This window comes from Rhinolophus sinicus, linkage group LG14 (genome assembly GCF_036562045.2).
Source record: "Rhinolophus sinicus isolate RSC01 linkage group LG14, ASM3656204v1, whole genome shotgun sequence".
Classification (NCBI taxonomy): Eukaryota; Metazoa; Chordata; class Mammalia; order Chiroptera; family Rhinolophidae; genus Rhinolophus; species Rhinolophus sinicus.
The window spans coordinates 13,630,758-13,643,891 of record NC_133763.1 but is presented as its reverse complement, the minus strand read 5'-3'; the positions used below and the strand labels follow the sequence as shown (position 1 = coordinate 13,643,891).

The 13,134-nt window shown below is 39.7% G+C and overlaps 1 protein-coding gene across 2 annotated transcripts in view; it reads left to right on the top strand.

The window, feature by feature from the left end:
* Positions 1-6,627: 6,627 nt before the first annotated feature.
* The window catches only part of DNAJC5B (DnaJ heat shock protein family (Hsp40) member C5 beta), a 51,936-nt gene continuing 45,429 nt past the window's right edge, over positions 6,628-13,134 (top strand). The window contains exon 1 of one of the 2 annotated variants that reach the window (XM_019710687.2): positions 6,628-6,799. The gene's annotated coding sequence lies outside the window, so the exon portion shown is untranslated. Of the gene's footprint in view, positions 6,920-13,134 lie in introns of both variants that reach the window. The other variant, XM_019710686.2, reaches the window with a different exon arrangement.

Here is a 13,134-nt window from a genome sequence, read left to right as displayed (position 1 = left end):
CAACGGCACTCAGCACTGAGCAAGACTGTTCTTAGTGATGGCGAGTTGTCAATAGCAAAGCCCACTTACTGCACAAAATAGAAGGCCCTGCAGAACAAACGCTCTGCTAATGGGCTGACTGTAACTTAATGGGCCCTCTCTGTTTATCTGAAAGTGAAAAACGACAAAATGAGGGAGAATGCATGTCTGTAATAGATGGCACAGGTCATTGTCATTCTCCTGACAAGTAAGTTGAAACGTACCACTGAGAAGACCCACGTGGACACTAGAAATTGGTGCAGAACCATGATCTCCTTGGCGTGGTGGGCCCAGAAGGCAGACAGAGGACGGCCGGCTTCCCAGGCCTGTGACATTGTGGGGGCCATCTGGCCACGTGCACCAATAAGAAAGGATGCTCTATGGCTCCATCAGCCTTGCTATTTAACAAGGATATAAAAGAATAAGATTTGGAAGCAGAGCACTTACACTGGATTCCAGTTCCAGCTTTTTGCCCCTCATTACTGGCAGTCAAGCTTGGGGTAAGTCACATGACCACACTCAGCTAGCTTTCTCTTTCTCAGAATGGGCATTGAATATCAAACAATGTATACGACATGCGAAACACTTAGGAAATTACTAAGTGTGATATAAATGCAGTTCTTAATCTCCAGAGGGGAATCCTTAGCATTGCCTTCTCTTTCAAGTATTTGTTATCTGGGCTGGATGGAGTTCATTTGAAAAGGGGCTTAACTAGAGTTAAGACAAAGATAAATTTTCAGTCCAATCCTACTACCACTTAAAAGCCAAACAAATAGAAATGAAAACTATTTTGATTTCTGTGCACTCTATTGGTTTTGTATGCTGTTTAGCAACATTCAGACTTTTGCCTTGAGCAAAAGTTTTTGTCTTTTTTGTCTTATCTTTTTTAGCTACTTAACATAGGAGATTTCTTGGACTAATGTGAAAAGGGAACAACTGTTGGCAAAATCAGGCATCCAGGTTCTGTTTATAGACATTTTGTCAAATAAACACTTCTGCTGGCCCTGAGGCCTCCTTGGTTTATTACAGCAATTGCTTACTGTTAAGTATACGACAAAGTGTTTCAACTTCACACCTGTGGGATACATATATGTTGCCTAGCAGGGGACAAGACTCAGTGACACAGGTCTCGGATTCAGAGCTTTACTTCACCGAATAGATATTGTCCTTGACAGTGACCTACATGTTGGACCTCATTAATGAGTGTGCTTATTGGTAGTGCCTTGTTTAAAGCTATTACTCTCTTTTTTTTCTTTCCATGGGTTTTAACACAGACATCATCTGGCTTAGTCACAGATTGATAAGCAAAGGACTAGAGCAGGGGGGAGTTTCTTGGAATTAGACTTAAACTCCTGAAGCAAAGCTCTCCAGTGAGTTAGAGCTTGATTCCAAAGCCTGGATGCACTGCTTACTGGCTGCTGGGCTTGGGCAATTCATTTAACCAACCTTATATTCCTCCTTTGTAAACTAAGGATATGAAAATACCCAATGAGATGAGGATTTCAATGAGATAATCTGTTTAACACGTTAGCTACTATTATCACCATCATTATCACCTCTGAATCCCTCATACCCCCCAGTGTAGTGCCTTGCACTATATAATAGGGGAGCAATTAACATTCACTGATGAATTATAAATTTGGGATGAAATCTACAAGAATTGCACTTTCAAATTCTTGAGGCACTTCTAGCATACTCTGGATTTGGGTGGAAGGGGCACAGAGAGAGTAACCGCTTAACCAATGTTCAAACCCCAACCCTAGAAAACAATCATTAGGTCTGTGTTTATAAAAGTTCCTAGTATCATTCTTGGCACACTGTACGAGACAAAGGGTCTGATAGATAAAAAAGGGTTTCTATTTTATTACCGTTTCACAGAGAAAACACAGGCCTACAGTGACTTCCTCAGAGTCTTAGAAACAGGCATGTTGTTTTGGTATTCCTTCTTGAGTTAAACTATGCGAAGCCAAGTTTTATTTTGTGTTTAATCACATGGACGCCACTGTCTTCAGGAAATGTTTCCTGAGGTGACTCAGGCAATGGACAATTCATCCAGAGAGCTGCTTAGTCAGCAGGTTATTTTCCATATTACTTAACTGAAGAGCTTTTTGCTCCTCAGATCCGGGGAATAAGGGAAGTGATCAACAGTGGCTCTCAATCTGGGCAGCTCTTTAGAACCACCCAGAGACCTAAAAGTGCTGGAGTCTGGCCCCACTCCGCAAGGTTTTGCTTTGGGATAATCGGGGGGCGGGGGGGGGGGCAGTTATCAAAATTCTGAAAATCTTCCCCAGTGATTCTACAAAGGGTTCCCATCTAGTTCTTCTCTCTTAGCTTTCTAATGGCTTTTCACTTTCTTGTTATTTACAGATTTAAACACATTAAAATTCTACTCCTTTGTAACCTTCCTTAAAAGGGACATTTTTTTTAACTTTGGAAAATTATGAAATATAGTAGGAATTAACCAATTTGCTCTTCTGAAATATAAACACTTCATTTTACAGAACTATCAGAATTATTCTGTAGTTACTTCTGAGATGCCGGTGGAGTGGCAGCCAACAGCCTCTTTATTTCACAATCAAAGTAATCACATGTCTTTTTCCTTTCTAAAGTCGCGTAGCAGAATGAGGCTTGCCCAGATGATGGCCTGAATTCCATATATTGTAATAATAGTAATATAAACAATGTAGAGGGGTAACAAAACCAGTAACAATGACAGCAGTGAGTCTTTGCTCACTGCATTGGGCTGTGTAAGTTAGGCTCTATCTGCTGGGGCTCTGTACCCTTGCCCATCACATGTTCATAAGAAGTGGTGCTTATACCTGCTGACACACACAGTGTAAATGAAAGACTATGTCCCCTAGCGTTTATGATTGTTAGATTATGTTGGTTGAATATTCAAATTCATCTAGTACTTGCTGCATATTCTCTGCTGATGGACTAGTCATTTCCTATGAGAACCCTCACCCTATGCAGTAAGAGAGAGAGTGATATAAAAGGTCTCTAAGAACAACTAAGGGAATAGTGAAGACCCCATAAATAGAATGCACAGGGAAAATTCCCATGTAACCACCCCCACCCCCGCCAACACACACACACACACACACACACACACACACACACACACACACATTTTCTCTTCAATTTTCTACCTCACAGAAAGGCCACTTTGTTTTAATCTTGGAATATCTTCTAAGTTATCCTTTTCAAACTTGAATGATTTAATTGGCAAAGCTTTTACAATAGATTTAGTGCATTTTGTATCGGAGAATTATTTATGTGTTTACCATGAGTTATTTCCTTCTGCGAACATCATGGAAGCTCACCACTTACAGAAAGCCTCCCCTGTTTAAGTGGGATATGATCCCATTCATCTCCGGCTTTATATTTAGAGGATATATCAGAAGTCATATATGCGCAGGCATTTGCTGACATACTACGAGTATATACTACATATGTATGAGAGCACACATCAGCAGGTCTCTTTTATTTCTCTAATTTAAGCGCCAAGGGCATTGGACATGCTCTTTTACCTGCCTAGAATATTCCTTCTACCAGCCGCCCCTTCATCAACTTTTCAGATACCTGATTGGTTATTTTTGTTCAGGGAAGCTGTCTTTCATCTCCTCCTATTCTATTAATTTACAGGGTCTTGTAGCATCTTTCCAAAGTCTCATTTTTATACTTTGAGTAATCATTTGATTATCTGTTTCTCTTGGTAGGCTACAACTCTGTGACCCACAAACCTGGTCTCTGTGTTTGGTTTTGTTTTCCAGTATATTTCTAGTCCAGTGTTTGGATCGAGTAGGTGACTCATTGTTGAATGACTAGATGAATAAGAAACCATGTTTTCTCTTCGAAACACAGCTATAGTTCTACTTCACCTAAGACTTTTGCAATACTTAAAAAAATTCAAAACTCATGGTTTAGTCAATATTTAAAAAAATTAAAAAGTAATGATTTAAAAAGAGTGGTTAATTGTACAAAAATAATGAATTTTATTAACTATACTTATTAAACTGAACTTGAAACATAAACTAATTTTTTTAAAAAGTCACCCATAATTTCATCATATTGATATAGAAACTATTTTCATTTCATCAAAGGACACTGTCCTTAAGCTGAAGCGATGCTGGAAGTTGGGTACTGAGTGCTAAATGTCTTGAGTTTCCTCCCCGCCCCCTATTTCTCTGCATGATGATGGCTTGCTTCCTAAACTCTGGCTGGAAGTCACGATCTTTGAGAAATAGCCTTTTATTTCTTTATATCTAAAAAACAAACAAACAAAAAAACCCAATGCCATCTAAAGACCAGAGTGCTCTGAAATAGTCACACAAAATAGCCCGAGGCGTTGCTACCATCCGCTAAGCAGCACACTTACACTCTGCCTTTAGCCTCAGGAGTCTGACCCCATTGCACCAAATTCAGGAGTAACACCTGTCTCATTTGATTGAAACCTTTTTCAGTCTATAGGTTCTTAACTTGAAATCACAGAAACTATTCTCTCAGGTGAACTTATACTGTATATGAGAGTTTGCACATTGTTTTAACAAGAGATTCCTTAATTGTTGAAACAACTTCTGTCACCACTGGCTCAGTGCTTCTTGACTAAGATTAGGGTAAATTGTGCAGATATAAAAATAGTTGAATTTTGTAGTGAGCGATCAGTTGCCCCTTTATTAATGTTACATGGTCTTTCCAGTAATTTTAAAGCAATTGATTAGTACTAGCTTTAGACCTAAAGAAAATAAAATTTTAAAGGACCCACTTTGACCCCAAATAGCCAGAGCAATCTTGGAAAAGAGCAATAAAGCTGGAAGCATCATGTGCCTTGATTTCAAAACATATTACAAAGCTACAGTAATCAAAACAGTATGCTATTGGCATTAAAAACCAGACACAGATCAATGGAACAGAATAGAGAGCACAGAAATAAAGCCACACTTGTATAGCCAATTAATTTATAACAAAGGAGCCAGGAATGTACAATGTAATGTGGAAAGGACAGTCTTTTCAATAAAGGGTGTTTGTTGGGAAAACTGGACAGCCACGTGTGAAAGAATGAAACTAGATCCCTATCTTACACCAGACATAAAAATCAACTCAAAATGAATTAAAGACTTGAACGTAAGACCTGAAACCATAAAACTCCTAGAAGAAAACATAAGTGATAAGCTCCTTGACATTGGCCTTGGCAATGATATTTTGGATTTGACACCAAAAGGAAAGACAACTAAAGCAAAAATAAACAAGTAGAAGGATTACATCAAACTAAAAAGATTCTGCACAACAAAGGGAAACCATCAACAAAATGAAAATGCAACAAACCAAATGGAAGAAAATATCTGCAAATCATATATCTGATAAGGGATTAATATCCCCCCTTAAATAAAGAATTTATACAACCCAATAGCAATAAAAAAACCCAAAAAACAAAAAACAATCTGATTAAAAAATGGGCAGAGGATCTGAATAAACATTTTTTGCAAAGAAGACACACAGATGGCCAACAGGTACATGAACACATGCTCAACATCACTAATCAGGGAAATGCCAATCAAAACCACAATGAGATATCACCTCCCATCTGTTACAAATGGCTGTTACCAAAAAGATAAGGAATAACAAGTGTTGGTGAGGATGTAGAGAAAACGGAACTCTTGTGCACTGTTGGTGAGATTGAAAATTGGTGCAGCCACTATGAAAACCTGTATGGAGTTTCCTTAATTAAAAACAGAATTACCATATGACCCAGCAATTCCACTTTTGGACATTTATCCAAAGAAAATGATAATACTAATTCAAAAAGATAGATGCACTCCCATGTTTATTGCAGCATTATTTACAATAGCCAAGATACAGGAATAACCTACATATCCATCAATGGATGAATAGATAAAGAAAAATGTAATACATATATATATATATATATATATATATATATATATATATATATATAATACATATATATGTATTATATATATATAATGGAATATCATTTAGCCATAAAAAAGAAGGAAATCTTGCCATTTATGACAACATGGATAGACCTTGAGGGCGTTATGCTGAGTGATGCCACTCAGAGAAAGACAAATACCATATAATCTCTTTTATACGTAGAATAATTTTAAAAACGGGGTGCTCATAGATACAGAGAACAGATTGGTGGCTGCCAGAGATGTGGGGCTGCGGGGAGCAAATGGGTCAAGGAAGCCAAAAGGTCCAAACTTCCACTTATAAAACAAGCAACTCATGGGGATGTAATGTACAGCCTGGTGACTATAGTTAATAACACTGTCTTGCGTACTTGAAAGTTGCTAAGAGAGTAGACCTTAAAAGTTCTCATCACAAGAAAAAAATTTGCAGTGATGTACTGTGATGGATATTAACCAGATTTATGGTGCTGATCATTGAGCAATACATACAAGTATCAATAATTATGTTGTGCATCTGAAACTAATATGTTTTGTCAATTATACCTCAATAAAAAATGAAAAGAATTCACTCTGCATGTCAGGAGATTAGCATATTTTCCTAATTGGAAGTTGTGGTGGATGTATTTTGGATGTATTTTGTGGTAGCATGTATTTTGGTATTACTGGATGCCTTTCAGTGGCAACCCCTATCGTCATGCATGTTTTATTCTCTTTGTTATGTTTTCCAGCGGGATAAGCAATTGGCTGATAGAGTAACAAATGAAAAGTAATTTGACTCCATTGACCTGCTTAACTCCATATGGGAGCGATGGGAAGAAGGAGCCGTTTGCTTTGAAACAGTGCAACAGGTATGGAACAGCTCCTTTCATTGTTGCCTTCCTTTATTTCTTTGCACCTTTATTTCCAGACCAGTTAAAATCGGCAAGTTGTTTCTGACTGAGAACACAGAAGCGGACTTACAGGAACAGGTACTGTGAGTTATTTGTAACATTTCCAAGTTGCCCGTCTTCAGGTTGCTGTTTATGTAAGTACCAGGGCAATTAAGAGATAACTATTTTTTCAAATAAGTAATCATGCTAGGAAGAATTATTACTTTAAAACATCGAATTAACATATTGGATTTGTTTAGCTTTAAGATACAACACTATTTGAATAAGGAGATTTTGCTGCAGTAAACTGATTCCTATGAAGGCATTACAGAAGTAATAACAAAATGGCAAAGCATGTTGGTTTCCCCAACCCCAGCTATCAAAAGTGTTTTTGCTGTGTTTAATGATCTAAATTCTCCCCTGCCCATATTCCTTTTCTCAGCCATGAAGGGACCCTGCCAAGAAAGGCATAGTTTGAATTTTTCCATTTTTCAGAATTCACATAATAAATATAGATGAAGCTTCTTTGGCTTTGAAAGGAACATTTCATGCCAACATGAAAAATTTAGAATGGCATTTGTAGGACTCCTGGAATTAGAACCTGTAAAATATGTGTTTATTTTGAATCGGACACCCATCATCATCAGAGTGCCGACCCTTCTTTCAACTACATCTATTATCTAGAGACAGGTGAGCCATATGTGGTTTGGTAGTGACTGGATAGTGTGAGCAGTGCTTTAAGAAAATATGATATTAATGGATTGTAATGCAGCTAGAAAGCAATTTAGGTCAGAAGATTAAGTATCACGTACTACATGATCAAAATTAAATTACTTAATAATTTTGCACGACAACATTTTTTTCTCCATTGGATAGCTTATAGATGAGGGACTATGAATAAATAATACAGACTTGAATTTTGCATAGGAAATTTGAATTCAAAGGCTACAGAAAAATACATAAAAATTATATTCTATATAAGGAATTAAATAAGGGTATGACTCAATTATTTAAGATTATTGAAGGAGAATTTTTAGGAGATGTTTTTACTATTACTCTGTAGTTAGTTTGTTCTCAGGGCATAGTATCTTTATTTTTATACATTGAAACAACTAAGGGTTTCAATGTAATTCTCTATTGAATTTGAAACTAAATGTTTTCTACATCAATAATATATGAAGAGTCTGGTTTCTAGCTCAGCAAGGACACAGAAAAGTAGCAGGTTGTTGCTGCTTGATGCACAGATAGAAACCTTGCAGGCTTTTGGTTCCTTTATGTTTCAGTTTGTAGAGTCAGCCAACTATTAATCACATTGACCAACTCTTTATCTCATGTTCTAATACTGATGATGTAAATGGGTGCTGGTTTTTCTTTTTCTTTTTTGTTTTTGTTTTTCAGTACCTTAATTAGGAGAGACGATATATGTCTGAAAGGAAATCTTCGGGGAATAGGGCAAAGAAGGGGAAACAGATAATAAACAATTTCCAAACTCTCTATAAGAACCCATTCTGAATATTGTTCAATCCACACCATAAAGCAAGCCAGCTATCAGATTTCACTTAGCAGGTGCAGTTACAGTGTGATTAGATTTATAAATGAAGAGATGATTTGAAAAAGTACATCAATCACAGGAATAGCCAGTTACCATATCTTCTTGGGTATGAGTTTCTAGGTATGTATGAAGTTATTTGAGAAATGGAATGTGCCTTCCTTTTTCCCACTGGGAAGCGAAGTGTGTAGGAGGATGGCCACGGGACAGGGAAGGATGAAGCCCCGGCTGCTTCCAGTCCTAGTCTCTGCAAGGAGCTGGGGGTAGCCCCCAATGGGCCCCATCTCTCTTGTTGCCCACCTAGGATAACTTAAAGGAGGCAGACCTGAAAAAAAAAGTCCCAGACAAACTGTCAAAATGTCCTCCTCCTCTTCCAGCCCCGGGACCCAGAAGTCCTCTGTCACGTTGATACATGCAAACAGATGATCAAGAGACTCACTGGCTCCACGTCCATGCAGACCCAGGTTTAGGCCTAGATGAAAGGGCCACAATAGAAAGATGTGCCAAGTTCTACAGAAACAAGTGGTAGTATTATTATCAGCGCACATTTCATCTTTTCTGTGAAGTTCTCTCTAATAGTCCCATTCAAGTTCACCACTTGTTTTTTATTTAGTTACTCAACAGATGTTTGCCATGTAGCTAATATGTGCCGGGCACAATGCTAGGCCTCTGACGGCACAAAGCTGAATGCTTGTCCTCCAGAAGATTCCTTCTTGTTCTGTTGGACCTCTCTACTCAGTACTTGTTTAACCCCTGAACACAGTTTTGTATGCCACATTAGTCTGCAATCTCCCTGAAGACTGGCCTACATTGCAGGCTTTGAATAAATGACTGAATTGTCCGCTGTGAGTGTTACCATAATCTGCTTAGCAGATTATCTCTAGTAACCTGTAAGTCTTTTTCCTGGAGCAGTAACAGCAAGACCCGTGTAAGAATCAAAGTTGGTCATGGAGCATGATGCTCCCGACAGTGGAAACTGTGCCTTGTTAAGACTGATTTTAGGACTATCTGTTGATTTATGGGAACCACGACCTCTGTCTTAGTTCATGAGGCAGATGATGAAGAGTGAATACATTTTTTCCTCTCAAATTGAAACTGTTTCTTTTGAATGATGAATAGAGAGAAAAATAAAGCAAAGCGAACCATTTGTCATACTTTTATTTCTTCTTAGTTCTCTTGTAGAGTACTCTATAGAGTTTCTTTATGAAAGCATCCTGACCCAGGTTTATCACTGCCTCTTTTATCCATACTAGCAGCGTCTACACAATACATCTGAATCTGTTTGGTTTGAATCTCTTAGTATATATTGTTATTTTCCTGAAGTATTCATTCCCAAGTACCTGGAAGCCACATTCAATTTAAATGAAGAGTAGCTGCTATGATTCAAGAAAAATCCACAATAGAATGTTAGTCTGGCTTGGAGGTGTTCAGCAAACCACTGCTGGTGTTTAATTGAGGGAGCACGTGACACTAAGGAGTTTTGGTTGACAGTGGCCAAAATCTAGCTAACATATGTATGCTCAAAAGAAAAAAAAAATGTGTAAATTTGTGTATGGGGAGGAATTTTACTGGTTCAATCCTAGGAAGGGCTGATTGACAAACTGGGAGGGGAAGAGCTGCAAAGTGCACCCAGAAACCCCTGGATCTAGGGGACTGAACCCCCATTAGGGCTCTCTCTCCTTCTCTTGCCGTTGCTCCTCTTCTGTGAGTCAGTCTCAAACTCTTTCATTTCAGGCCAGCTGACCATGCCCAAATTTCACATTTTACAGGTTTTATCCTCTGAGAGGTTGTTCAATAGCAGCAGAAAAAAAAAAATCCTAGGGAAGGGCTCGGATTGGTCTGGGTTGGGTCAGGTACCCGTTCCTGGTCTACTCAACTGAGATCAGGTAAGACTGAGGCAGGTCTCAGGAAAAGCACGTTGCAGTGGGGACCTAAGGATTCCCCAGATAAGGAGCAGCTAACAGGCTAAGAGTAAAGTTGTTTACTACAATGATCTCTGGCCAGAAAGCCCCAAAAGGCATTTGTTAAGTTGGCTTAGATGACCTCTAATTCCATATTTTACAGCCCTAGGATTTGAATCCGTATGCTGATATATTCTTAGTGACTTTGGGGAGCTTGCTATCAAGCCAGACCTTAAAATCTCAAAGAGACGAGCATGATGCCTGGGGCCCTATTCCTGGTCCACCACGCCACACAGAAACCCCCACTTTCTGAGCCCCATTCATTCCTGGCATAGAGTGTGACGTGTGAGAAGCCAGCTGGTTGCCTCCACTTCTGGGAACTGTTAGGTTCCCAGAGCCTCCATCCTGAGCCTATGTGTGTGTGGTGGCAGCAGGAGAGAGGACAGGAAAGGAAGTAGAGAGGGTGTCCTTACTCAGGCCATGTGCCTTCAGTTGTGAGGAGTCAGCTGGGCTGTGGTGACAGACTGGAACACAGGGAAGAATGATACAGCCCCGCACCGTGAACTGCTTACTCCTAGGGAAATTGTGGTGGGTCAGTAAGAAAGGTAGGTAGGTAAGGTGGAGCAGTAATGAACATAGGTGCTATAATTTTCTTAGTGGCTGGCCAGTCAGTACGGACACTTGTAGATTTTGCTTTGCGGCAGGCAAAGCCAGAAGTTTTTCTCCTCTCGTCTCCTTGTGTGAACCAGGGGTTTGGGACTAGGGCCCCTCTGGCCTCCAGGGGCCCCACATCCAGGGTCGGCTGAGTAGAGGAGGATGCAGCCATGCCAGTCACACCGTCAGGGAGGCCATGTTTGTCCTCAGCACCTTCAGGGCTGCAGGTTTTTTGCCTGGGGTCTGACTTTCTTCAGTCCTGTCTTCCTTTGCTCCCCTTGAGAAACTAAAAGCTCACAACAACATTTGGAAGGTCTTCAGGTTGTTGTTCTTAATCGAATTGCTTAGGACTACACGCACGCACTGTACAATATTGGGATCTGAGGGGCCTCTGAGACCACCTGACCCACCAGGCGACATTTGGCGGGCTCTGCATTGGTTCGGTCATTAGCCTGGCGGGAGCAGAGTTGGGAAGTGGGCTCTGACTGAGCCCTCCCGACACGAGGACATGCCCCTTGGGCTCTGCTGCTGCCACCGTTGTCTCTGGAGGTTCCTTATGTTGCACACGAAGGTCTCCGCAGCCCCAAACCCTCCTGAGCCCTGGTATATTCACTCTTTCACATTCATTCTCTCACAGCACGTGCTACACAAGACCCAAAGCTAAGAGATGGACAATGATATTTAAGGAACTTATGGTCAGAGGAGCTGGCACTCTAGGTAGTTCTTTTTTTTCTTGTTTTGCTTTTGTGATAAAATATAGCATAAAATTTACCATTTAAACTATTTTTAAGTGTACAATTCAGTGGCACTGAGTACAATCACTGTGACATCTCACCAACACCACTATTTCCACAACTTTTTCAACATCTCAAACAGAAACTCCATCCCCATTAAACAATAACTACCTATTCCCCATTCCTCCCAGCGCCGGTTAACCTCTATTCTACTTTCTGTCTCTCTGAATTTGCCTGCTCAAGGCACCTCATATAAGGGGAATCATACAATATTTGTCCTTTTGTGACTGGCTTCTCTCACTTAGTATGTTTTCAAGGTGCATCCATATTGTAGCATGTGTCAGAATTCCGTATCTTTTAATGGCTGAAAAACATTCCATTGTATGTACATACCACATTTTCATTCCTGTGTTGATAGACATCTGGGTTGTTGCCAAACTTTTTGGCTTCTATGAATAATGCTGCTCTGAACAATGGTGGTCATTTTGTTGGGTTTTTGTTGTTGTTGTTGTTGTTGTTGTTTTTTGTTGTTGTTCTGGCAGAACTCTTCCTTTCCTTTTTTTTTTTTTTTTTTTCAGTTTATTGGGGTGACAATTGTTAGTAAAATTACATAGATTTCAGGGGTACAATTCTGTATTACATCATCTATAAATCCCATTGTTCACCACCCAGAGTCAGTTCTCCTTCCATCACCATATATTTGATCCATTTTGTTTTTTTAATATATTAACACACTTAATTCTGACAACAGCTACGTGTGCTTAGGCGTGTCAGAGCAAGGCCGATATTCCAATCCCAAGGGTCTGACTACAGTGAACTGTGAATTATATACTGTGCTGCCTTTAAAAAAATGGTTCTTTTCCTTTGAACTTACTAAGTCCCAGTTACATCATATGCATTATTTCTAAATCCTTAAGATATCCTGATGATGTGGGTTTTATTATTTTTATATTATAGGTGAAGACAGTTAGGCTTAGCGAGGTTAAGTAGTGGATATAGGAAGGCCCACAGGTGTGCTTGCTACTCTTGACACCTGCTCCTAGAGCCAGAATGCAGTGGGGACTGGGGATAGCACAGCTCCTTCTGGACGGAGCGCAGGGAAAGCAGCTCTCTCAGATGCAGCACCCAGGGGCAGTGTGGGGCCCCTGGTATCCCACAGCTGCAGAGAAATTCTCACCTCACCCCCAGATGAGACCAGGGTTTGTTCCTTGGTACTTACAGAAAGCTGTTTTCATTTTTTAAAAACTCCCGCTCTAACAATGGCTAGGCCAATAAAGTGAAGGTAAAATGGAAGACTTGTTCCATTGCTGGCTAGCTTTAGAAAACAGACAAAAAAGGAGTTATACAAATTCTGGCAAAAAGAAATCGACCTATGCCTGACCTATGAGAGTTGTTTCTCCATAATTCTGAATTAGCTGAGTATTTAGATAACATTTTGCTTCTATTTAACCATATGGACAAAGCCATATTCCATTT